Source organism: Oryx dammah, unplaced genomic scaffold (genome assembly GCF_014754425.2).
Source record: "Oryx dammah isolate SB20612 unplaced genomic scaffold, SCBI_Odam_1.1 HiC_scaffold_18, whole genome shotgun sequence".
Classification (NCBI taxonomy): Eukaryota; Metazoa; Chordata; class Mammalia; order Artiodactyla; family Bovidae; genus Oryx; species Oryx dammah.
The window spans coordinates 89,520,657-89,547,830 of record NW_024070202.1 but is presented as its reverse complement, the minus strand read 5'-3'; the positions used below and the strand labels follow the sequence as shown (position 1 = coordinate 89,547,830).

Here is a 27,174-nt window from a genome sequence, read left to right as displayed (position 1 = left end):
GTGACTGGACAAATTTGTTTCAAAACTCAACTTGTAAAATATCAGTAGTTTGTTAAAGTAGATGAATTCATAATTTTAAAATTTAAAAAAAAGTTCTAGGTGGAAACATAACATGGAACAAGAATGTTCATGATCATTATGTCTATTCAATGTAGTACTGGATGGTCTATAAGGCAGTAGAATAAGGCAACAAATAGTAAATATACTTCTCAATTCAATATTTTGTTCTGGATTTATGTATAAAATCAAGCTATCTGCAAATAATAGATTTCTCTTTTTCATTTCTAATATTTGCAACTTATGGCATCTTCCACTAGCTTCAATTTTCTAATCTTAAACCTAGGTATTGAGTCTTCTACAGGACTACCCAGAAAACAGTATGTGTCTCCTGAGGTTAGAGGTGGCATAGTTGACCAGAAAGTCTAAAGGCAGAGAGATCAGATGGCTGTGCCAAATGAGTAAAATGAGCATAGCAGAAGTTACTGTCATGTTAGACATCACTTACATCTCTAGAGTTTGCTCCTGGTAAGAAGGCATGAGTTTTTTCTGTGGATCAATAGAGGAACATGTGAGAGAAAGTAGACAGAACCCACTGTAAATTTTCTCACAATGAAAACAATAATAATAACACTACATTATGTTTACCATGGGATTAGTGGATGGATAAATAGAGGGCTGCAAGGAGATCCATCCAGTCCATTCTGAAGATCAGTCCTAGGTGTTCTTTGGAAGGAATGATGCTAAAGCTGAAACTCCAGTACTTTGGCCACCTCATGTGAAGAGTTGACTCATTGGAAAAGACTCTGATGCTGGGAGGGATTGGGGGCAGGAGGAAAAGGGGCCGACAGAGGATGAGATGGCTGGATGGCATCACTGACTCGATGGACGTGGGTTTGGGTGAACTCTGGGAGTTGGTGATGGACAGGGAGGCCTGGCGTGCTGCGATTCATGGGGTCGCAAAGAGTCAGACACAACTGAGTGACTGAACTTGACTGAAATAGAGGGCTAGATAGGCAGGCAAGTAGGTAGGTATATAGATGTAATTTCCTCTCAGGAGCTCTATGATGTTAGTTCTATTTATTAGCATACCTCTTCCAGATGACAAAACTGAGAGACATTAAGTAACCTGCCCAAAGTCACATGGCTAGTAAGTGGTAGAACGAGGATTTGAACTCAACAGCCAAGTTCAAGACCTTCTTTAGCACCACGCTTTGCAACATAAACAAAAAAATTCTAGGTAAAGTACATCTCCAAAAATCTAGGAGGTGGTTAGAGGAAAGGTTGAATCCAGAGAAAATCACACCTCTACATCACAGAAACCTATGAAAGAGCACATGAAAGAAAGAGCTTTAAATACCTATCAGCTCAGAAATAGAAAGTTAACCTGGCAGAATCAAGTAAGTATATTTATTTGACAGCCCCCTCCCCTGCCATTTTATCCCTCTGCCTTTCCCTAGTTTGACCCTAGAGGGGTTTGGAATTTCTAGTTCCAGGAATAAAATATTACCTTCTTTCACTTTCATTTATTCACTTAAAATACTTAAAAAAAAATAGAATCACAGTTTTTTAAAAAAAACAGCTTAACTCATATTTTTCAGAGTATTCTCTTATTCTGATTTCACTGTAAGAAGGATTCACACCATTTCTTTTAGTTCATTATAATTTTCAAATTTCTAGTCTCTGCAGGTGTGTGTCCTCTGTTACACAAAGGATCAAATGCTCATATTTGGAAACACATGATAAAAAAGAAAAGACCTTAATTGTTGCTTTCCTCCTAACAGTTTTTTTCTTGCCAAACCAATTAAGTAAACAAGCTGTAGTTTCTACTCTAAAAATAAAAACACACATTTACAGTTGCCCAAATATGTTTTCCTTTTCTTACATAAAAGGAAATACTCAGAGGATTTAATTATAACAAGACCTGACATTTGTGGCATAAATATGATAGGTTAGTTAATGTTTGTATACTTTCTTTAAACACAGAAACAAATTAAAGAATCCAGCAAGCTGGCTTGAATGCTGTATGGCAGCTGACAAGCTGGAAGCATGCCACATGGATACTATAATTGTTGCAATTAGCTAACACCTCTTGGACAAAAATTTTGTGTTTCCTTATGGGATTTTTTTAACGCAGAGGAGAAATATTGGGAAAATTAAGACAGTCTTATGGAAGTGATAACTGTTAAAAGAAAAGAAAGATTAAGACCAGCCTATATTGTGAAACTGCAAGAATCTTCAAAAGAGGGCCTAAAATATTGCTTTGAAAGGAATAATACTGAAGGGCCTCAGCAGCAGCTTTCACATTAGCCTAGAGTCATTTTAAACTTACAAAGTTCAACTGAGGCAGGTGCTGGGCAGACAAAGACTGGAAGGATCCTGTTGAGACATGATCACAGCAGGATAGTTACTAAGAATAAGAGCAAGAATATTAACAAAAAAGAGTTTTCGAAAGGAACAATTTTCCAAATTCTGATGGAACATCAGCCACAGTATTATATTTTACCCTCTAAGTCTAAATTTGATCTATTTGATCTACCATTTTTCACAGAGAGAATATTTTTTAAAAGCATTTCCCACTTTTTCTTGCTTCTGAAGTCAGTTCTACAAGGGGTTAACAAAAATCTAAATAGTTCTTCTAAAATGAACAGCTTCACAGATTCACTCGGCTGATGGATTCACAAAATGGTAACAGAGCAACAAAACTCATTCCTCAACCAATACTATGTTCTTTTGCACTTTTTTTTGCCAGTATATACTATCATGAACAGTTACTTCAGCTTGGAATTAGAACACATTTAGTTTGAGCTGAATCTCAATTTCAATGTTCCTCCCTCTAGGAATCTTCTCATGATTCTTCCAAATATTAGACAGAATCCTCAACACTCCCCAAACTATAGGACTTGTGCTAGGACACATTGAAAGTGAAAGTGTTATTTACTCAGCCCTGTCCAACTCTTTGTGATGCCATAAACTGTAGCCCGCCAAGCCCCTCTGTCCATGGAATTCTTCAGGCAAGAACACTGGAATGGGTTGCCATTTCCTTGCCTAGGAGATCTTCCCAACCCAGAGATTGAATCTGGGTCTCCCACAGTACAGGCATATTCTTTATCATCTGAGCCACCATGGAAGTCCATGCTAGAACATATTAGAAGAATCTAAATGTTTAATGTTCTTAATATGTTTCCACAGTATCCTATATTTCTCCTCTCATAGTACATACTTAGCATGCACTGTATTGAATTCACTTATTTTTCTTCCTGTGCTAATCTTATAAAATCTATGAAAGCAGAAGACCTGCCTTTACTGTTCACTGTTACTTCCCCAAAGCTCAGTGCAAAGCCTGACACCACAACGACAACATTGAAAATACATGGATGGAAACAATAGCTAAGCTAAGATAGAGCACACACAAAAACTCACATGGTAAAGCTTTGACTCAGGACATATATATGGATTTTGGACAGCACTATAAAAAACAAGAACAAACCAACAAAAGCAGCAGAAATCAGGGAGGAGTAGTGGTTAATCAAAAAAAAAAAACAAAAAAAGGTAGGAAATAACAGCAAAACTTACAAACAAGGAACATTCACTAGAAAGTAATTCCATATGCAAGTTAAAAGCTATACAAGTTACTTTGTCACAATTTGAGAAATACCCAATAAAGCCATCTCTTCCGTGAAGGAAGTCACAAACCAGAAATTTTAGAACTCAGAACAAAGATGGTGAGACAAAAGAGGAAATAATGTGTGAGCTGATAGTACTTGGGAAAGAAGTTAGAAGGAATAAAAACAATCACAGAAATGAAGGAACACAAATAACAGAAAGTGATGGAAGTTCTGAAGGAACACAAAGAATAGAAACTGATGAAAATATAGTAAGTGAAAGAGTGAAAACAAATTTGTGTCAAACTTAAAAGAAATGGAGTTAAGGAAAATTGAGAGGAATCAGAGAGAATATATTTAAAAAGAAGACAGGCAAACCAAGCCAATATAGAATAACTGACAAAAATATATATTTAAATATTCCATTCCAGAAAACTCTCATTTTCTGAAACTAGCAGAGTGTATCATAGCAGTAGAAGTGAGCCAGAATAACCAATAATAAGCTATATCCCAGTCAAGTTATTAAACCTTGACAATACAGAAACAAGCAGGGGAAAGTGGGGGAAGGGAGAGAACAAAGCAAGCTTCAAATTTCTCTGCAGCAACAGATAATAACAGAATAGAGTGAAAAAACATCCAAAATACCATCAAAGAAAGAAAAGCCCAGGGTTTATTATACACACAAATGTATAATAATTATAGAAATATTGTTTCCATGAACATGCTTAAGTATCTACTTAGAAAACTGTTATAAAAATCATTTTTTCAAAAAGTCAGATTGATTGAGATCAACTAATTATATTGATAGAATTGAGACTAAAATAAAAATGGAGATTAAAGTGGCTTGACCACATAATTTCTATTTTCATTGCTCATTATTTCCTCCTGCATCTTTGTTTCCATCTGGAAAAGTTTCCTTGCTGCCTGGAAAAAAACCCTTTAGCATCTTTTTTGTGCCATGTTACTGACAGATACTCACAGTTTTTGTTCATCCAAAAATGTATTAATTTAACTTTCATTCTCAGTGAATTCTTTCACTCAATAGAGGATTTCCAGTTGGCATTTTGAAGTTGCTATTCCATTACCTTTAAGACCACAATTCTTTTTTCTAGCAAGAAATCACCTGCCGGTGATCACTGTTGCTCTCAAGATAATTTTTTTTTTTTAAATTCAGCTGCACTTGGCATTTTGTTACATCTTTTTAAGTATGATATTCCCTATCTACTCCTTCTCTCAACAACCCTACTTAAATTAGAATGACTCACTTGTGTGCTTTACATTCTCTTGCTTATTTTCAGTTTTGACTTGTCCATGTTCTTTCTGGGCATGTTCTTCTAACCTATCTATTAGTTCACAAATACTGTCCTCCTCTGTATCTAATATATTAAGAAATCTTTACTGATTATTTCTAAATCTTGTTATTACATTTGTTGGCCTTAAAATAATTTCTTTCTTTTGGTGTCCAGTTCTCTACAAAATTAAGTTCATATTTTATCTCCTTTAACTTATTTGGCGTGGGGGGCTTTCTGATGGCTCCACTACCTGGAGACCTATGGGTCTTTTCCATTGCTTATTTCTGCTGGGTTTTTTTGACCCTGTTTCTTCTCCTTGTACATCAGGATATCCTGAATATTTTTTATTATGTTACCAGACATTGTATTTGCAAAATTTACTGTATAAATAATTTTATTTGAGGTTCAAAATGATGTGAGGTTCCACCAGAGGTAATTTATCTTTGGTTTCTGCTAGGGAGGAGAAGGGGATGACAGAGGATGAGATGGTTGGATGGCATCACTGACTCAATGGACATGAGTTTGAGCAAGCTCTAAGAGTTGCTGATGGACAGGGAAGCCTGGAGTGCTGAAGGCCACAGGGTCACAAAGAGTTGGATATGACTGAGTGACTGAACTGAACTGAGGGGCAATATAAACATGGGATTGTCTTTATCCACTCCTGGAAACTGAAATGTTCCAGAGCTGACATTAGTCTCCATGACAGCCTTTCTATTTCCAATTTTCCCTTCTTCTAAGGCTGTGGCCTGTTGAGAATCCTCTGCAAGGACATTGGCACCCACCAGACCCCAATTTCCTTCACAGGCCTTAGGCTCCAGCTCTGCTCCCATAGAAATATGGAATAAAATTAGAGTGGTTTCTTTCCTGACATACCTCAAAAGTAATCATTATAAGCAAAAATTTAATTGCAACTTTCTTTCTTTTTTTACAATTTAAAGAAACTATAGAAGCAATGAGAAAACTATGGAGAATTCACATATAAACTTAAAGTTGGAAAGGATTTTCATACCATCACTCAAAATCCGGGGTTCTCAAAGAAAAGATTGATAACTTTCACTACCAAAAAAAAAAAAATCTGCATGTCAAGAAATGCCATAAATGAATTCAAAAGGCAACCTAGGAAAATATCTGTGATTCTAAAACAGATGAAGAACAACTCTTGCTAGAATGTATGTTACAAAAACTAAATTACAAAAATGAAAAATGGCAAAGGTTATGAGAAGAAAAGAAAATGCAAGCAGCTGCTAAAAACATGAACAGATTTCAAACTCATCTATAATGAAAAAAATAAATTTATCTTGAAAAGTCACCTGATCTTATCATATTTGCAAAAACTGAAAACTTGAAATAACAGACTATGAAGAAACAGACATCTTCATATATCGCTGACTGGAATACATATTTGTGCAATTCTTATGAACAAAAATTTGTCAATAACTATCAAAATTACAGAGATCTTTAACACCACAATCCAACATATGACATATTTTTCAGATATGCTTGCACAGGTAGAAAAATGATACAGATGTACATACATTCTGTCTTATAAGCATACTGTCTTATAGCAAAAGTTTACCTTTGTAATATCAAAATATACGTCAAGCCCATATGTCAACACAAGACATATCAAATAAATTATGACATATCAAATAAATTATGACATGAGGACCATAATGATAGCTTTTATTTTCATAGTTATACCACCATCCTAACACCTATAATGTATCTTATTATATATAAAATTTAAATGAGTACTAATATACCCTAAAATGAAAAACACAGTAGCACAAATTAATATAAACCCTATAAAGTAAGAAACAAAATAAAGTAAACAAAGATTTATCTAAGCATTCCAATTGACTTTGCAGATTTCTGTATGGACAGGAATAATGAGGGTTCTGTTAACAAAAGGAGAGACTGAGAAAGAGACTATTGGGACCCATCATCCAACAATGTGTTTTAGACTATAGGAATGGTATATTTTATAAGCCTTTCAGTAACAGAAAATAACTCTTGGTTGCCTTCAGAACTTCATGACAAATTGACTGGAAATAAAATTATTAGATAAATTTACCCTTTGTTTTAATATAGGGTATGTAATTACTTCACTAATAAATTCTTCTCCATCATCTTATGAAGTCCATGATAATAGTGACTCCCATCACTTCATGGGAAATAGATGGGGAAACAGTGGAAACAGTGCCAGACTTTATTTTGGGGGGCTCCAAAATCACTGCAGATGGTCACTGCAGCCATGAAATTAAAAGACGCTTACTCCTTGGAAGAAAAGCTATGACCAACCTAGATAGCATATTCAAAAGCAGAGACATTACTTTGCCAACAAAGGTCTGTCTAGTCAAGGCTATGGTTTTCCCAGTGGTCATGTATGGATGTGAGAGTTGGACTGTCAAGAAAGCTGAGCACCGAAGAATTGATGCTTTTGAACTGTGGTGTTGGAGAAGACTCTTGAGAGTCCCTTGGACTGCAAGGAGATCCAACCAGTCCATCCTAAAGGAGATCAGTCCTGGGTGTTCATTGGAAGGAATGATGCTGAAGCGGAAACTCCAATACTTTGGCCCCCTCACGCGAAGAGTTGACTCATTGGAAAAGACTCTGATGCTGGGAGGGATTGGGGGCAGAAGGAGAAGGGGATGACAGAGGATGAGATGGCTGGATGGCATCACCAACTCGATGGACGTGAGTCTGAGTGAACTCCGGGAGTTGGTGATGGACAGGGAGGCCTGGCGTGCTGTGATTCATGGGGTCGCAAAGAGTCAGACACAACTGAGCGACTGAACTGAACTGATTATTTTATCTGCTTCTTTTTCACCTAAGTTTGTATCTGATATAGAATTAAACGTAAAATAAATACATTTTAAATTCATAAATGAGCAAATAAGTAATGCAAAGAAATACAGAAAGCCCCTATCTCTAGTACTTCATTTTCTTCTAGCATTTACCATTTGAGCAAAGGTAGCTAAGGAATGGCAAACTGTGCTCTGTAGTAAATAAGCCGTATGTTCTAAGTTCATGTTTACTGGATTTTTAAATCCTCCTTTGAATTTAGTAAAAATATGTCTCTGTATGAGATTTTTATAGTCTGTACCACAGGACCATTTTAGTTGAAACTATTTGGATTCAACATTTAAATACCATACCTTTACTAAAATGCAGTTATGTCAATCAGTAATGCTAGATCTTGGGCAAAGATGTGAAGACAGTAAAACTAACACAGAGTACTTCCCTTGTACCAGATGCTATTTCAATGGTCTCATAAAAAAAAAAAAAAAACACATTTATCCCAAATTAACTCTCTGAAGGTGGGTTAATTATACAGGTGAGGCATCTGAGATAACAAAGGTTAAGGATGTTGTCCAAAGGAAAGGACCATTTGGGCGTGAAGAAATTCTTTTAGATGCTTAAGATAAACATCATCTACATGTATGTAAAATATGTATGCATAGAACAGATGTGCAGAAGAAACTCAGTAGGGGTTACTTTCAGGAGGCACTGGAGGAATAAGGATCTACAGTGAGAGGAGAGTTGATGTTTTACCATAAACACATTTGTACAACCTGAAAGGTTTGCTATGTGCATATGTGACACTTTCAGTTTGAAAATAAAAAGAGAGAAAATACTACATATGTTCAATTTGAGTTATTTACACTCCATTTAGCAAGAGATGTCACACAAAGGGAGGAAAGACAAGGCCTAAATTGTCAATGTCTTGCTAATGGTCTGTCCTGTTTCACAGAGTATTTAGGATACTTTATAGATGTAAAAAATATGTATTTTATATATGATACAAATAAATCTTTAGGGAAAAAATATAATACAAATATAGTTTGTTAATCCTTATTTGAATTGCTTTATATGTAATTCATTTTAAAAGGTTATTGTGAAATATATGTAATATATCCATGCATTAGTAACTTTATTTATTAATAGAATGATTTCAGTAGCTACATGTTCTGAGATGCAGAGGCATTTCTTTGAAAACAGCACTGGCTTTTTTAGTCCCACAATTCCAGTCTTGTAATCATTCAATATCAAATCAGTAACAAATCTCATAATTCTCAAAGCTATGCTGAGGTGGTATGATGAGATATCAGTCTAAAATATTGTTTCAGTTGTCAGGAAAAACACTTGTAAGGAGAACTAGTCTATTTGTCTGTTTCAAAATGAGCTTTAAAAAAAAGCTGTAATCTGAAAGACAAGAAATAAATGACAGAAGACAAGACTGATAGTTGGATGAGCCACTACCCTTATTTTGCCTTCAGCTCAATCAGTCAACAAAAAAATAGTAATTCACAGGACACAGGATAGAATGGGATGTGGTTGGCAGAGCTTTCTTCACTTTTGAGATAAATACAGGTAAGCAAAGACCTTGAACCTTAAGAAAAGCACTTAATATCTATTGAAAAATACATTTTAAATAAATACCTATTTGCTGTAAAAAGGATCATATCATTTGAAGAGAGAACGGCTAGCAATGACGGCTGACATTTAATAACACATTCCAGTCAACCCTGCACTCCACATTCATTGTCACATTTAATATCCCAGTTTCTATATGTTCAAAATGGTTAAACAAGTGCCACGAGGGTAAGGGACTTACTCAAAATAAAACACCCTAGAAACAGAAGAGGAGAAACTCAAATCCAAGACTATCAGTTCTAAGTCCGGAGTTGAGCACACAGCATTTATTCACGAGATATTTATCTCACTCCTTTCTGCTAGATACTCTGTTAAAACTTTAGGATTCAATTATCTGAAGGAGTTTACTTGTTAATGGGGAAGATTAATAATATCAAGTTAACTAACATTTTTAAAGCTATATTTTTTGATAAAATATATGTTTATATATGGAAATGAAGAGTGAGCTGTATTTAAGACTGAAATGAGGCGTCTTTCAGTAGGGGAACTCCAAAAGACTTCTCAGAGGTTGTGGCACTGAGCTGGGCTCTAATGATCAGAAGAAACTGCTTGTATAGAGCAGGAGAAAGGACATTAGAAAAAGAAGGAAAAACAAAGTTAAAGGTTCAAAGAAAAAAACTTCACCTGTTTATGGAACAAAAAGGAGGCCAGTTTTCTGGACTGCGGAACCAGAGGGAGAAGTCTACAGAAAAGGGAATGGGGCCAGATTATTAAGACTTTATTTACCAGGAAAGGAATTTGAATTTTATTCTAAATACAACAGAAATTCATTTAAGGAGTTTAAAACAGAAAATAACTAATTTTAAAATACATTTTTAAATATAAAATTTGTCTGGCAAATCAACAGTAGTACTGTTGACTTAATTGTACAACCTATACTTGAACAACGATAGTTTTGAGAATGAAAGAAGACCATACAAATAATTACACCATAACAACAGATCTAAACTAGGACTGTTCCAGGTATATTAGTTGGGTTTTGCTACATAGCATTATACCTATTGGATATAAGCAACATTTACTTAGCTCATGATTCTACAGTCAGACTCATTCTGTGATCTGGTTCTGCTTAGCTTAATCCCTCTGGATTCAGGCAGAATGAAGAAGGCTAGTTGGTGGCCCAGTGACCTAAGATGGCCTCTGGATCACTCTAGAGTCACTTATCTGGCTGTTTTTCATCCTGGTATGGATGCAAATGTGCCACTGATCTCTACTTATCCACCAGGTTGACTCACCCACATGGTAACAACAGGGTTCTACAAGCAACAAAGGCTGAAGCTACAAGGCCTCCTAGGCTCATAACCCATTACGACTTGGACTTACTTCATCATCTGTACTACATTCAGTGTGTCAAAGAAGGCCACAAGGCAAACCCCAGGTTTAATGGGTGGGGAACCAGACTCCACCTTCTGTGACAGTTACTGTAAAATATTGTGGCCATTTTGCACATTTGTCAACTCTCAAGTTGACAGTTTGGGACGTTGTATAAGATGGATGTTCTGTGTTAGAATAATCCTTTAAACCCTCCATAAACCATCCATATTCTCAGAATAAAGTAGACGTCTTTAAAATAGAGGCTTAAATCAGACATAATTTCCAAAAATACAGGTCAAACATAGAAGATATTTGCCCATTCATGCTCCTATGTCTCCTGGTCACTCAAATTGCCTCTGAGGCATAATAGTCTTACAGCTCAAGGATTCTCACCCTTGAGCAGACATTTTGATGGTAGCTGAATCACTAGTGTTATCACTGCAACAGGACAATTAATTGCCTGTAGGGGCAGGAGGAGAAGGGGACGACAGAGGATGAGATGGCTGGATGGCATCACCAACTCGATGGACATGAGTTTGAGTAAACTCCGGGAGTTGGTGATGGACAGGGAGGCCTGGCGTGCTGCGATTCATGGTGTTGCAAAGAGTCGGACACGACTGAGTAACTGAAATGAACTGAACTGAACAGAACTTGCCATATTATCTAAGGAAATTCAAAGGACTCATGGTAAAACTTAAGAGCAGTAGGAAGGAAGGTCTCACCACCTGACGTGTTATTAGCTTTACACCTCTTCTGGCTTACTCATGCCTTGTGCCTATGGTGCAAGATCGCCACTAGCCCACAGTGTAACCAGATCCTCCAAGTCAACTCCCAGTGGACCAAGATTTTACAAAAGATTTTATTTATTTTTTTTCAGCCATGCTGTGTGGCATGGGATCAACCAGGGATCAAACCAGTATGCCTGCATTAGAAACACAGAGTCTTAACCACTGGACTATCAAGGAAGTCCCCAGAAGTCTTCATTTTGAAAAGCTTCCTAGAATATCTTGATGGGCCACCAGGTTTGAGAACCACTGATGTTATAGACAAATTTATAGTTGAACCTAGATTCTCACTCTTACTCATCTGTGTTTTCTTGGAACTAAAGAAATCATAATGTATAAGTTATTTTCTAAGACAAGACAAAATATTATTTCAATTTCTGTGAAATACTTTCACTAGAAAAAGAAAAGTTTCCATCACTAAGAAATCCTTCTTAGGCACAATATATCTCAAATTTCAGACACCTGGTTCCTATAAATTAGAATAATTTCTTAGGGATATGGCTGGCAGATGCCACTTTTATGGAGTGAATCTTCAAGACTGGTACAGTATTCTCCTGAAAAGAATACTGAAATGTATAAAAATGAATGATAACAACCACAGAGAGCATAGAAAAGAAAATTCTGCTCAATCACATCTAAACTAATGGAGAATAGAATCAGTGCAAAGAGCAAGGTTTGCCGTTTCTTCCTTTTGTGTACACCAAACATTGTTAAAGTAATAATAGCAGTAATGCTATAAACACTGAATCCTACACTATAGCCTCCACAGTGCCTCTCACTAAGCACTTTAGTTGCATTAGTCTATTTAATCTTCACAAAATCATGAGATAGGAATATTATCTCTCCTTCAGAGATAAAGAATCAGAATATAAGACTGTTAAGTAACTTATCCAAGTCACACTGCTGCTGATAGAGCTGGGATGAGACCAAGGTCATCCTATTTCAAAACTCCAAAATTCACCCATTACTTTAACCTGTCATAGAGTGAGATGAAGGAGCACAGCAAAAGCAGAGAAGTCACAAGAAAGCTGAAAACATGGTCCTGATTTCTCAATATACACTCAGAAATAACTACAAATTTGGTTTCCAAACTTGAGCTTCTCCCAATCTACAATTCAGGTAAATATAAACTACTCCCAGTGGAAAATGAACAGTTCATTATGCTCTAGTATTATGCTCATCTTCTAGTCCTTTGCACTTAAGAGAATATTATTAAGCTAAAATGGGGGGGTTCCCTTTTTGAGGGGGAGTATTGTTTCTTTTACCATATCCATAACTGTCAGTGAGATGAAAATTTATTTTTGTGCTTAATCAATAAAAAATAATGGCATGCAAGGGCTGCCCACCAAGTGAACAAAAGTCATTGGTAAAAATTATTTGTTAAGTCCAATTGAATGGGTTCCATACAAACAGGCAAACAGGAAGCAATGCAAGTCATCTTCTAACACATACCACTATATGAATGTATCTTCCTACAAAAAAAGGACATTTCACCAATTTGCCAAGTAGGTTATGAATTTTCACAACCACTCAAGTAAAAATTAGCCATATATGGATTATTCTCAGGAATAATTTTGACTGAAAGTGATTTATGTCTCACCTAGCAATAAATAGTCAGTGCAGATCATTTGAATATAGCTTGCACTGTAAATTTTTGCTGAAAAGCTTTTCAAATCATTAGTAAAGACTTTTAAATATATATAGCATATATAGCTCTACTTTTTTGCTTCTGTTATTATATCTTCTAAGTGGGAATTTGTCTTGTGAAAATTTACACAGTAAATACTTTAAGTTGTTTTATTAGATGTATTCATAGAGACATTGTTTCCAGTAAATGGAATGTGTGTGCGTGCTAAGTCGCTTCAGTCCTGTCTGACTCTGTGCAATCCTCTGGACTGCCTCTGTGCTATCCTATGGCCTGAAGCCTGCCATGGGGTTTTCCAGACAAGAATACTAGAGTGGGTTGCCATGCCCTTTTTCCAGGGATTTTCCCAACCCAACGATTGAAACCACGTCTCTTATATCTACTTGCATTGGCAGCTGGGTTCTTTACCTCTAGCACCATCTGGGAAACCCAAATGGTGTATTTAATATTACATTTATCTATCATATTTCTTTATTTTCTCCTGGATATTTTATGTTTATTTTCTGTGCTATAATTATTAAGAATTATTAAGAACTGCCTAAATTCATTTTAGGTACAATTTAACAAATCAAATTTAAATGTTTTGCAGATATCATAAAATTCACCTATGACTCAGAGCTGCATGCTGGGTTCAATTATTTGACTGTATATAGATGTGAGTCAAGAGAATAAAACCACAGATTTTCTGGGAGTATCTTCTCAATTTTATAAGCCCTCCAATCTCCTCCTATTGTTAAGAACAAAGAAGAAGAGGCACGAAGGGAGGTATAAGAGCATTTGACCCAAATATCAGATGTGTAGAGGCCTGTATCTACGTTTTAGAAAGAAAGGAAGGATGATGTCTTACCGTAAACACAGAAGTGCTGAAATACATCAATGCTGCAAAATCAGAGTGAGATGGCAGGGCCAAGGTGACAGGAAAACCACACGGTCTTAACAAACTTGTAAGAGGACATTGTCTTTCCTTTAAAATGCTCAGTTTAAATTAGTTCCTCATAATTGCCGTTAAAAAAGAAGGAAATAATGTTTACTCTTCAAACAACTTGATAAAATCTTTAATCTGTAGGTAAGCAGAGTGTTCAGGTGTGCCAGGAACTCCACTTAAATAAGTAGACAAGAAGCATACCTACATAACCCATCTAGACGAAAAAAAAAAACAACCTAAAACTTTGCTTTGTGGAGCTGAATAATACAATGAGTTGTTATACCAATCAAATTACATAAGAAATGGCCAAATGTCTGTTTTGTGCTGTGTGGAGACAGACACTAACAATCAAAGCTAGGGAGTTTTAATGAGGAGACTTAATTAAGACACACATCATCTTACGAAAACGTGAGTCTTTAATTCTGAGAAAAATCACTGCCAAACTCAGTTCAGCTGTGCTAATTAGCAAAGACTGGGAATTCAGAAAATCAGGCTGTTAGAAAAAGGTATGCTAAAGAGTGACTATAGAGTATTGGCCACAGAGTATATTGTCGTGGTTCTGATCCTACGATAGAAACTCGTAGATGTGGAAAGGGACAGGTCTTCGAATGATACTCGACCAGACCTTTCCACGAAGAGCAGAGTTCTATAAACATCCTGACACCTGGGAACCTCAAAACCAGAGACCAGGGTTTTGGTCTCATTACATTCTTTGGCTATCCTTGCAATTTTTGAATGGCTCAATTTAATTGAAAATGGTGTCTTTAAATTGAGCTACATCTGTCTCCTTAGGGTTTTCATTTATTGCTTAATCCTTACTCTCTGAAATTATCCAGATGAAGTCTAACCCCATTTCTCATAAAATATATCTGTTTTCTCTTTTCTAACACAACAGGATTCCCTGCTGTTTCTACTGTCCCTCACATAATCCCACTTCAGACCTTACCACCATCTGCATCAGTCTCTTCTGAAAAAGATCACTTGCTGTTTTTCTTAAAACTGGTGTTACCTTGAAGTATAATCTGTTCAGTGTGTCTCCAGTCCTCTGGATTCTAGAATTTTGTAATTGCTACCTAAGTTTGCATTAACATTTTGGTAATTACAACACACTGTTCACTGATTTTGAACTTGTAATCAGCCAAAACACCTGTCTTTTTCTTATGAAAAGCTATTGAGCCAGGTTCCTCTGTACTTGATACTCTACCAGCTGTTTATTAAGTTCAAATTTGTTTAATCTTTATCGAACAAGTGATCAATGTACACTTGTTAAAACTTAGAAAATCAGCGAGATGAGCAACAACATAAATTAAGTATAAAGCATCGCTTTACTCCAAACATTTGAAGAAAACTGCTGTCTACATTTTTTAAATACTTTCCCAAGTGCCTTTTCTATACATACACATGCTGACTGTTGGATATTTATGTGAATTTTTGTATACATACACAAAATGTAATTATTATATATACTGTATACTATATGATATATAGTATTATTATTGTTCAGTCGCTCAGTCGTATTCGATTCTTTGTGACCCATGGACTGTAGCCTGCCAGGTTCCTCTGCCCATGGGATTTCCCAGGCAAGAACACTGGAGTGGGTTGCCATGTCCTTCTCCAATAAGATTATTATAGTATTACTATATATACTATATATAATAATATATACTCTTATGATCTACCCTTTTTCTCAATTGCACTTTGTAAATGTCTGTAAAATTTTAAAGATACATATTTTCCACCTATGCTTTTCTTTAAAAATGCCCTCACAATATTTCAGTTTTGGAGGTAACATTGTTCCAGGTTCTATGGCTATGTATAATAATAAACCACTTCAAGCTGTAGTGACTTAAAACAACAGTATTCATTTTGTTCACAAATCTGCAATTTGGAAGCATTCAACAATTTGTCTGCTCTAGTTAGAATCAGCTGTAGTGACTCAAAGGCTGGAGGCTAGCATCATCTGAAATCTCATTCACTTAGATGATTAGTAGATACTGGCTGTTGGCAGCAATCTTACCTGGGGCTTTCTGCTGGAACACCTACAGGTGACCTTGCCATGAGGTCTGGGCTTCATCCCAAGCTGAGTTTCAAGGGAGAAAAATCCCAAAGGAGAGAATCAGGTGGAAAGTTTTTTGCCTTTAAAAGTCATCCAGTTTCACTTTCATCATCTGTTACTCAGTGAAGGAGCCGTAAAGTATTGCCTAGGTTCAAGGGCAAGGAAAACGGTAACTAGGGAGTGACAAGGTTAAAGAAGAACATGTGGGACTGAAAATACTGTTGTGACTATCTTTGGAAATCAGTATTTCCACAGCCATAATTCATTTGACCCCTTTAATACTATTTAAAATTTTCACCAATATAAAAACTGCTGCAAAATAATTCTCAAATAGACATTTGTGAGTATTTACACAATTATATCCCTAAGATATTCTGAGACCAGTGCTTACAAAGTTAAGCACATTTTTTAAGGCTTTTGTTAGATATTGGCAAAATGTAAATTCATGAACATGAATGGCAATTTAACCTTACTTATTAGTGTATTAAAGGAAAAGCCCATTTCTTAACTCTAGCTTAAACCCTGGGAATTACCAAATTTCATAATATTAGCCAGTTCTATATTATTGTTATTTAAATTTGAGTTTCTTTGATTACATTTGAACATTTTATATGTCTACTGGTTATTTGTATTTCTTCTTAGAAATTGCTTTTTTCTTGCCCTTTGATCACTTTTCTTTTGATCTCTCTCTTTGAAGTTTTTGTTAGAGAATTTTATGTATAAACATTAAAACTTGTCAAATACATTGCAATGCTTTTCCTGATTTGTTATTTGCCTATTATACTCTATGTAAAGTTCTTATACTTTCCTGTTTGCAAAAGAATACTCAGCTATATGTATACATTCATTTCAGTTCAGTTCAGTCACTCAGTCGTGTCCAACTCTTTGCGACCCCACGAATCGCAGCACACCAGGCCTCCCTGTCCATCACCAACTCCCAGAGTTCACTCAGACTCACGTCCATCGAGTCAGTGATGCCATCCAGCCATCTCATCCTCTGTCGTCCCCTTCTCCTCCTGCCCCCAATCCCTCACAGCATCAGAGTCTTTTCCAATGAGTCAACTCTTCGCATGAGGTGGCCAAAGTATTGGAGTTTCAGCTTTATCATCAGTCCTACCAAAGAACACCCAGGGCTGATCTCCTTCAGAATGGACTGGTTGGATCTCCTTGCAGTCCAAGGGACTCTCAAGAGTCTTCTCCAACACCACAGTTCAAAAGCATCAATTCGGCGCTCAGCCTTCTTCATAGTCCAACTCTCACATCCACACATGACCACAGGAAAAACCATAGCCTTGACTAAATGGACCTTTGTTGGCAAAGTAATGTCTCTGCTTTTGAATATACTATCTAGGTTGGTCATAACTTTTCTTCCAGGGAGTAAGCATCTTTTAATTTCATGGCTGCAATCACCATCTGCAGTGATTTTGGAGACCCCCCCCAAATAAAGTCTGACACTGTTTCCACTGTTTTCCCATCTATTTCCCATGAAGTGATGGGACCAGATGCCATGATCTTCATTTTCTGAAGGTTGAGCTTTAAGCCAACTTTTTCACTCTCCACTTTGACTTTCATCAAGAGGCTTTTTAGCTCCTCTTCACTTTCTGCCATAAGGGTAGTGTCATCTGCATATCTGAGGTTATTGATATTTCTCCTGGCAATCTTGATTCCAGCTTGTGTTTCTTCCATTCCAGCTTTTCTCATGATGTACTCTGCATAGAAGTTAAATAAGCAGGGTGACAATATACAGCCTTGACGTACTCCTTTTCCTATTTGGAACCAGTCTGTTGTTCCATGTCCAGTTCTAACTGTTGCTTCCTGACCTGCATACAGATTTCTCAAGAGGCAGGTCAGGTGGTCTGCTATTCCCATCTCTTTCAGAATTTTCCACAGTTTATTGTGATATGTATATATATAGTAAAACAATTATGTCGTTGCTGCTTAGTTGCTAAGTCATGTCCGACTCTTTAGCAACACCACGGACTGTAGCCCGCCAGGCTCCTGTGTCCATGGAATTCTCCAGGCAAGAATACTAGAGTGGGTTGCCATTCCCTTCTCCAGGGGATCTTCCCAACCCAGAGATCAAACCCGAGTCTTCTATGGCAAGCGGATTCTTTACCACTTAGCCACCAGGGAAGCCTCTCTTAAAGACCTACACCTACATAAAATTAACCTATATTTTCTTCTAATATTTTAAGATTTAATTTTTATATAAAATCCTTAATAAATCTGAAATTTTGGTTTATGGGAAGAAGAAGACTACATTTTTTTCTAAATAATTATCTCTTTTCTCAAATACTGTTTAAAACTTAATCATCTATAAATTATTTATGTATTTTTATCATACACCAAATATATATTTTAAAAAATTTTTCTTTATGATTCCATTTATCTGTCATTTACAATTTATATCAAGCTATACTATCCATTTATCAATGTATTCTTACTACACTATTCTATATACTGCTGCTTTATAGGCAATGATATATAAACTTTTTTGTTTCTTTTGCTCATTTGAGAATTTGATGGTCTGTTTAGATTCTCTACTTAGAGAAATGTACATATATGCATACACAAAATTGTTTTCATTCAATTTCTTACAATTACCCATCTCTGACATCCATATAAGGTGTCTTCATCTTTGCCAATATCGCATGAATTTAACTCTAAGTATTTTTATTTTTAGATTGTTATTTTGATTGAGTTCTGTTTTGCATTTCATTTTGTTATATTTGTTTGTTGATAACATATAAGGAACCTCTTGACTTTGTTAATTCTTTTCATCTGGAATTCTTTTTTGATTCTTTCAAATCTATTTGTTTCATAAAATTTTATGTGTTCTATATAGGCTTCCCTGGTGCCTCAGATGGTAAAGAATCTGCTGCAGTGCAGGAGACCCAGGTTCAATCCCTGATTGGGAAGGACCCCTTGGAGAGGGGAATGGCTACCCACTCCAGTATTCTTGCCTGGATAATCCCATGGATGTAGGAGACTGGTGGGCTATAAAGTCCATGGCGTCATAAAGAGTCAGACATGACTGAGAGACTAACACTTTCACTAGACAATCAAACCATCTTCATTGAATATAATATGGCCTTCTCTTTCACAGCTTTTAAATATGATATATATCATGTCAGAATATTTACAGTATACATCTTGGTTATAATATCTAGAACAAGGCTTCATAATAATAGATATAATATACTTCTATTTTACTTCTATTATTTTTTCCATTTTTAATGCATGAGTCAATGAGAATGCAACTAAACTTTCACCTGGTTACATGTGCAAGATAAAAATCCTTTACTATGTTCAGTTTCCTTCTGTTTTTCCTATGTTTTTCTTCTATTCCCAGTTTATTAAACATAAGTGTCTTTTAAAAGTTTTACTGAGATATAATTCACTTACCATTAAATTCATCCTTTTAAAGTGTAAAATTTAGTGGATTTTAGTATGTGCTCTGGAGAAGGCAATGGCACCCCACTCCAGTACTCTTGCCTGGAAAATCCATGGACGGAGGAGCCTGTTGGGCTGCAGTCCGTGGGGTCGCTAAGAGTCGGACACGACTGATCGACTTCACTTTCACTTTTCACTTTCATGCATTGGAGAAGGAAATGACAACCCACTCCAGTGTTCTTGCCTGGAGAATCCCAGGGACAGAGGAGCCTGGTGGGCTGCTGTCTATGGGGTCGCATGGAGTCAGACATGACTGAAGCGACTTAGCAGCAGCAGCAGTATGTGCTCAGTTGTGTCTGACTCTTTGTGACCCCATGGGCTATAGTCCACCAGGCTCCTCTGCCCATGGAATTTTCCAGGCAAGAATACTGGAGAGGGTTTCCATTTCCTTCTCCAGGGGAATCTTTCTGACCCAGGGATCGAACCCACATCTCCTGCATTGCAGGCGGATTCTTTACCACTAGCACCACTCGGGAAGCCTGGATTTTAGTATAGTCACAAAACTATGCAACCATTACCATTATCCAATTCCAAAACATTGTGTCACTCCAAAAGAAAATCATTTGCTTCATTTGCTAATAGTCACTCCTCATTCCTTGCTTCCCCCATGCCTTGGTAACCACTGATTTACTTTTAGTCTGTATGAATCTGCCACTTCTGGACATCTCATATAGATACTTTCTTAGTGAACTCTGCCTATTATTTCAACTCTAAAGATTTTCTGAATCCTGATTCTACTCCAGATCATATTAGCTATTAATTTTGTACTTCCAGATAAATGTTGATCAATTTTACATGTATGCCTCTGCATCTTAAGTCATTAATACATTTCACAGAAATGTGTCAATTACTTATGCAACTTCTATGTAGGCGGTTCCTGTTACTTTGGTATTAATATAAAAAGTTAAAAATTTACTCATCTTTAGAATCATCTTGTCTGCACATCTCAATTTTGCCTAAAAAAAAACTGTTAAGTGATTAGGGTAAAACATAATACATTGTTTCCCCTGTACCAATCAAACTTTGCCAAATGTTGAACTTAGTTTTGAAAGCAAAGTTTATTCTAACTCACTACATACTACTCCTAATCAATGAACCTTGTTCTGTATGTGAATAAATTATCTCTTTCATAATGAAAGCCAGACTCTTTTCTAGTATTAACTACAAGCTTAATGACACATGATTTTCAGAACAAAACTTTTAAAACATCAAAGTGCCACAGCTTTTCCTTACTTTACATTCTCTGACTTTTCCCTTTTCCATTATATCTGGAAAATCACAGGCAATGTGGCAATTACAAAATCTCCACTTTAGTATCTGCTTTGTAAACTCCACAGTGTAGATGGATAAATGGTAAAAGGGGAACAGCATAATCCACATCAATCTGCCAAGATGCTAGTGATTCTTGACCTACCATTTATGAAATGTTCCACACTGAATGTTAACAGATAATTCAATATATCATTTCTCCCTGGAACATTTGATCACTATAAATTATAATGAAACATGAAGAGTCATAGACTCTGACATACACAGCAGTAGCATAGAGAAGGGCCAAAGAATGGTCCCATAGAGCACTTTGGATTTTCATGGCCCTCCTCACCAACAAGGTCTGATACCTGCTTCTGGGACTAGGCTGGACCTGCCACCAGTGTGCTAAAGGTGATGAGGCAGGTATGGATGCTGCTCTGTCCATGCAAGCTCCTTTCCTAGCCCAGTTCTTCCCACCCCTTGGGCTGTCAACTGCAACCTCACTTTTGGAGAGAACTGACTTGCCACCAGAGTACATTACTTTTACAGCCTCAGTCTCAGAAGACATCCATCTTCTGGAATCAATCTCTTTCTAATTCCTTCTTGTAAAAGCACTTGACCTCACAGCCCACCAGAATTTTGGCCTTGTGTAGATGTGTGCATGCATATATGTATACTGTAGAACCAAAACAAAATGGAGTCACTTATGTTGGAGACAAAATGGAGTTGGTTAATGTAGACACATGAAAGAAAAATTAAAGTTAACTTTATCTAACATTAGTTACAGGAAATTGACAGCTCTTCTCAGAAATGAGCAGAGTACACCAGCCAGTACACAAAAGCCAAGTGTGTTCACGCCATCTTTGGACTTGGTTGATCCTGACTCAGCTACCTTCACCCAAAAAAGGAAGAAGCCACCAGGTCTCAGCTGAAAAAGACAAATAACTTCTGCATTTACTCCATAAACATCCTTTAGTTCTTAGAAGTCACTTGTGTTCTTTTATTTTCCTCTAACTTTTTTTAAAATTTCTTTTGGAATATCAATGTCTTTGTTACTGGTTTCTAAGAACTCATTTATGACAAAGGACATTAACCATTTGTCATGCAATGCAAATGAAATATATTTTATTGGCATCAATTTACTATGGTGGTCTGTATTTTGATTTTGTATTAAAATATAATTATGTAGTGATTAAAAAACAAAACAAAAACTGCAGTAAGTAAGCAAGAGGAAACATTGCCGATCACCTTGAGTTTCCTGGTTTTGCAGGTCATAAGCTTTGAAAATAAACTCATCTTTCTGCTTTGTTTTTTTCAGTGTGCAGAATTTGGTTTTGGACACCACATACTTGTGCACACATAGGATCCAGAAGTCCGTACTAAATGACATAGCCCATGCTATAAAAAAGAAATGACAGAAAACCTTCTTCAAAAAATGGGGAATGGAAGGTTTGTCTACACCCTGCTGCACTGTGTTGTTGTGGGGAGTTAGTGAGTGTCACACTGAACTTTTGCAAGAAGTAGGAGGTATGGCGCCTGCACACAGCAGTAGCTCCTGCTGGCAGATGTGTGACAGAAGCAATCTGTGTGGAGGCCTCTGCACCCCGGGGAAATCGCCATCATTAGCAGCATCTTAGCTGACACCTGTGGGATCGAAGCCGAGATGGCTTGAACTAAAAGTACAAAACCACTGTTTAGAGGTGCTTAAGGCAAGGAGATCCAACCAGTCTGTTCTAAAGGAGATGAGCCCTGGGTGTTCTTTGGAAGGAATGGTGCTAAAGCTAAAACTCCAGTACTTTGGCCACCTCATGTGAAGAGTTGACTCATTGGAAAAGACTCTGATGCTGGGAGGGATTGGGGGCAGGAGGAGAAGGGGATGACAGAGGATGAGATGGCTGGATGGCATCACCGGCTTGATGGACATGGGTTTGAGTGAACTCTGGGAGATGGTGATGGACAGGGAGGCCTAGCATGCTGCAATTCATGGGGTCGCAAAGAGTCGGACATGACTGAGTGACTGAATTGAACTGAACTGAACTGAAGGCTCTATCAGAAATGGGAATACCAGACCACCTGAGCTGCCTCTCGAGAAACCTATATGCAGGTCAGGAAGCAACAGTTAGAACTGGACATGGAACAACAGACTGGTTCCAAATAGGAAAAGGAGTATGTCAAGGCTGTATATTGTCACCCTGCTTATTTAACTTCTATGCAGAGTACATCATGAGAAACGCTGGGCTGGATGAAGCACAAGCTGGAATCAAGATTGCCAGGAGAAATATCAATAACCTCAGATATGCAGATGACACCACCCTTATGGCAGAAAGTGAAGAGGAACTAAAAAGCCTCTTGATGAAAGTGAAAGAGGAGAGTGGAAAAGTTGGCTTAAAGCTCAACATTCAGAAAATGAAAATCATGGCATCCGGTCCCATCACTTCATGGGAAATAGATGGGGAAACAGTGGAAACAGTGTCAGACTTTATTTTGGGGGGTCTCCAAAATCACTGCAGATGGTGATTGCAGCCATGAAATTAAAAGACGCTTACTCCTTGGAAGGAAGGATATGACCAACTTAGATAGCATATTAAAAAGCAGAGACATTACTTTGCCAACAAAGGTCCGTCTAGTCAAGGCTATGGTTTTTCCAGTAGTCATGTATGGATGTGAGAGTTGGACTGTGAAGGCTGAGCGCCGAAGAACTGATGCTTTTGAACTGTGGTGTTGGAGAAGACTCTTGAGAGTTCCTTGGACTGCAAGGAGATCCAACCAGTCCATTCTAAAGATCGGTCCTGGGTGTTCTTTGGAAGGAATGATGCTAAAGCTGAAACTCCAGTACTTTGGCCACCTCATGGGAAGAGCTGACTCATTGGAAAAGACTCTGATGCTGGGAGGGATTGGGGGCAGGAGGAGAAGGGGCCGACAGAGGATGAGATGGCTGGATGGCGTCACTAACTCGATGGACTTGAGTCTGAGGGAACTCCGGGAGTTGGTGATGGACAGGGAGGCCTGGCATGCTGCAATTCATGGGGTCACAAAGAGATGGACACGACTGAGCAACTGAACTGAACTGAATTGAACTGAAGGCTCTCTCTGTCAAGCTTCACAGAAAACTCATTTCTCCAAAAGGTGGTGGTGCTGGTGAGCCAGAAGTTTTTGGTGTGGCCAAGAGAGGTGATGCTCCACTTGAGTTAGTGGGCTTTCTAACTGTGGGGAAGTCCACACAGTTCAGTATCTTGGCCGAAGTATATTCCGAGGTGGCAGCCGGGATTCACTCCTCTGACCCCTGTGTCATGAGACACAAAGAAATCAAAATCAAGCTCCAGGATCCCTCAAATATCATTGAAAGTGTCAAGGATGAGAAAGGTAGAGAGGCTGTCAAGTCATTGCAGTGGCCCGAATGTGTAGCTTGATCCTGATTGTTCTGGGTGCTCTGAAACCTTTGAGACATAAGAATATAATTGAAAACGAGCTGGACTCCTTTGACATTCGCTTGAACAGCTGCCGGGAGCCAGCGTGAGGAATCCCACCTGTGACAAGGTCATGCGGCAGAGGCCTTGATGGGCAAGGCGAATCAGGCTTCATGTTTTCCCCCTGGTATTTCCTGAGCATGTACCCCCCCCCAAAAAAAAAATCTGCCAGCCTTTGTACTCTGCTTTTCCACTCTCCTGACACTCTCTGGAGAAAAGTTAATTCAGGGCTTCAGTCTCCTGCAAAAGAATGTCTCGGCTTAAAACCCTCTCTGATAGCTCTCTAACTTGCCTAACAGATTTCCCCGGACTTTTTACAGCTTGTGAATTGTTTACAGTCTCCCAACCGCGAGAGGCACAGGAAGATTAAAATATCATAGGATTGCAGGGGCTTCCGAGGTGTCAAGATCATTAGAATAAAACTGATTAAGCCTTTCGTGGTTGAGCCAATACTTCCTGCCAAATTTTCATATCTTTTGTTTGTTGATATAGTTGGTATATAGAAAAAACAAGTAGCAACATTAGATCTTTGAGTTAAGTACCTTCTTTGTTATAACCCACTGCGCCTTTGTTCTATAGAGATGTAACTTTAGTGCTTTAAGGAGATACAGATTAAAGAAAAACACTTCAGGGGAAATGAGATTAACATTCATTAAGGAAGAGAGCCAAAAAGTGTTAGCAAGCCTCTTGGCCAGAAGATAATGTAAATCACCTGAGGCCTTCTGTATACAAAAAGATATACAGAAAGGGTCAGGACTGCTGCCCCTGCATGACTCTGTATCTTCTATTATGTAAAATTTAGGGTATATAGTAGTTTTGATGTTAGCAACACTAGACTTTTGAGTTAATTACTTTTCTTTTGTTATATATCACTGCACTCCTCTTGTGTCCTTGCTATGTAAGAATGTAACTTTATTTAGTGTTTTCTGAGGCTGGCACCAGACTTTGGGAAGATCAACACAAATAAGTCTTCTGCTTGACAAACCCTTATCAGAAAAAAGGCTGTAAAATGTTAATTGGTCCTCTGGCCGGAAGATGATGTAAATCACCTAAGGCTTGTGTATACAATTAGGTATGCAGAGAGAAAGCCTGGTTTTGATAAGAGTCTGGGCTGCTAAAGCTGCATAACTTTGTATTACTCACTGATCTCTATGTACAATCAAAAAGGTATAAAAGGCCTTTCTAGACAATAGAGGCCGGGCCAGTCATTGGAAGGACTGGTTTCCCCTGTGTCTCCTCTTTACTCTAATTTCAGGCTGAATTCCCATCTGGGGCATGGAGGCTCACCATGTCTACTTACTTGTCCCGACTTCTAAGATCTGTAAGAGAGAGCCCAAGGCGGGGCACTCTCCAATATTCAAACGTATGCCAGTGGCCTAACGTAGATGGTGCAAGCTCCTTGTCTGGAACTTTATTGGCTTTCCATGTAAACCAAGTTATTCAGCATCTTTTCTCCACTTAATTTTCCTACTACACTATTTCTTCCTAATCTAATCTTATATTAATAAATAAATAAGTTTTTTCCTCGCCTACTCCGTCTCCCCTTCGAATCACCCTGGATCCACCAGGGCTGGACCCCGGCAAACAGGAAACCCTTTTATATTGGCTTTCAGAAGATGGATAAAGGAACGCCACTTGCTGCCAGAGTGAGCCGGATGCTGAAACTGTAAAGAGCATTCTAGCTGAGTACAAAGTTCGTAATGCTGACGTGACCATAGCAATACCACAGGAAATTACTTCACTGATGAGGTGGAAAGAAGCAATTTATATCCTCTGTAACTGTGTGATAGTTAAATAAGATTGATCAGATCTCCCCTGAGATATTGTATATCATCTATAAGAAGTCTCACTGTACCCACCTCTGCCCATCACTGGGATTTTGATAAATTGTTGGAAAAGATTTGGTAGTATCTGAAATTTTTGAGGACTTAGACCAAACCCAAAGGCCAGTTCCCAGATTAAACATACCCAGTTCAATGTTACCTTACCCAGGACCACAGTGGAGGATTACTACTGAAAATTAATGACAATATTATCAAAGAATTTAAATATGTTCCAGTCTGTGGTTTCTCTGTGAAAGACACACCCGAAAATGGTTAATGGTTGGGGAATAAAGAATGTCATTCAGACATGTAAACCTTCTCTTTCCCCATGTTCTATGCCAACCACTACAGCTTTCCCCATGACCAGGAAGCCTACCCCAAACCCATTCTGGATTTGGGTCAGGATTCATAGGAGGGAGATGGAGGCACCCAAACTGGAACTTCATTTATCTTCATGTCATCTTGTACTTGGAACTGCATAAAGGGCCAGGTTGAAAAAAATATATATATATATATTCAATAAGATTTATTTATTTATTATTTATCTATTTGATGATTTATAATTAAGATGGTCATAGGATCATAAACATTTTTGAAATCTTGTTCAGGGCATGAGTATGCAAATCTGCAAATATGTAAACAAGGACACCTTAACTAAGGTGAGGCTAATGAATGTTTAATGAATTCTTGAGTGACATAACCTTTCAGTGATGGTGCTATCTCTGATTTTCATGCTTGCATATAAGACACATCAGTAATTATTTATTTAAACTTTCATCTGTCATCATTTAATTAGTGGAAATAAAGACAAACATGAATATATTAAATTATTGGAAAAATGACAAAATATAAATACCAAAGAGAAAAAATTGTGAGAGCTCATTTAAGACCACTTCTGTTGTTTTATAAATATCTGTATTTATGGAGCTATATTAAGATAAATATCAGCTTTATGAAAACCCAGATATTTCCTGTTGACTTATGAATATGATTGATAGGAACTGCTACAAAACAGAAGAAAAGATAAATCCTTAAAATATTCAATTTTGGAATGTGTCCATGACCTTTGTGCCTTGTGCCAATGTGATGAATTATTCATAGAACACTGATAACAGTGTGACACA

General features: G+C 37.4%; 1 pseudogene; it reads left to right on the top strand.

Annotated features, from left to right (window-relative positions):
- Window positions 1–3,742: 3,742 nt before the first annotated feature.
- LOC120877540 lies at window positions 3,743–26,327 on the top strand (annotated as a pseudogene).
- The last annotated feature ends 847 nt before the right edge of the window (window positions 26,328–27,174 follow it).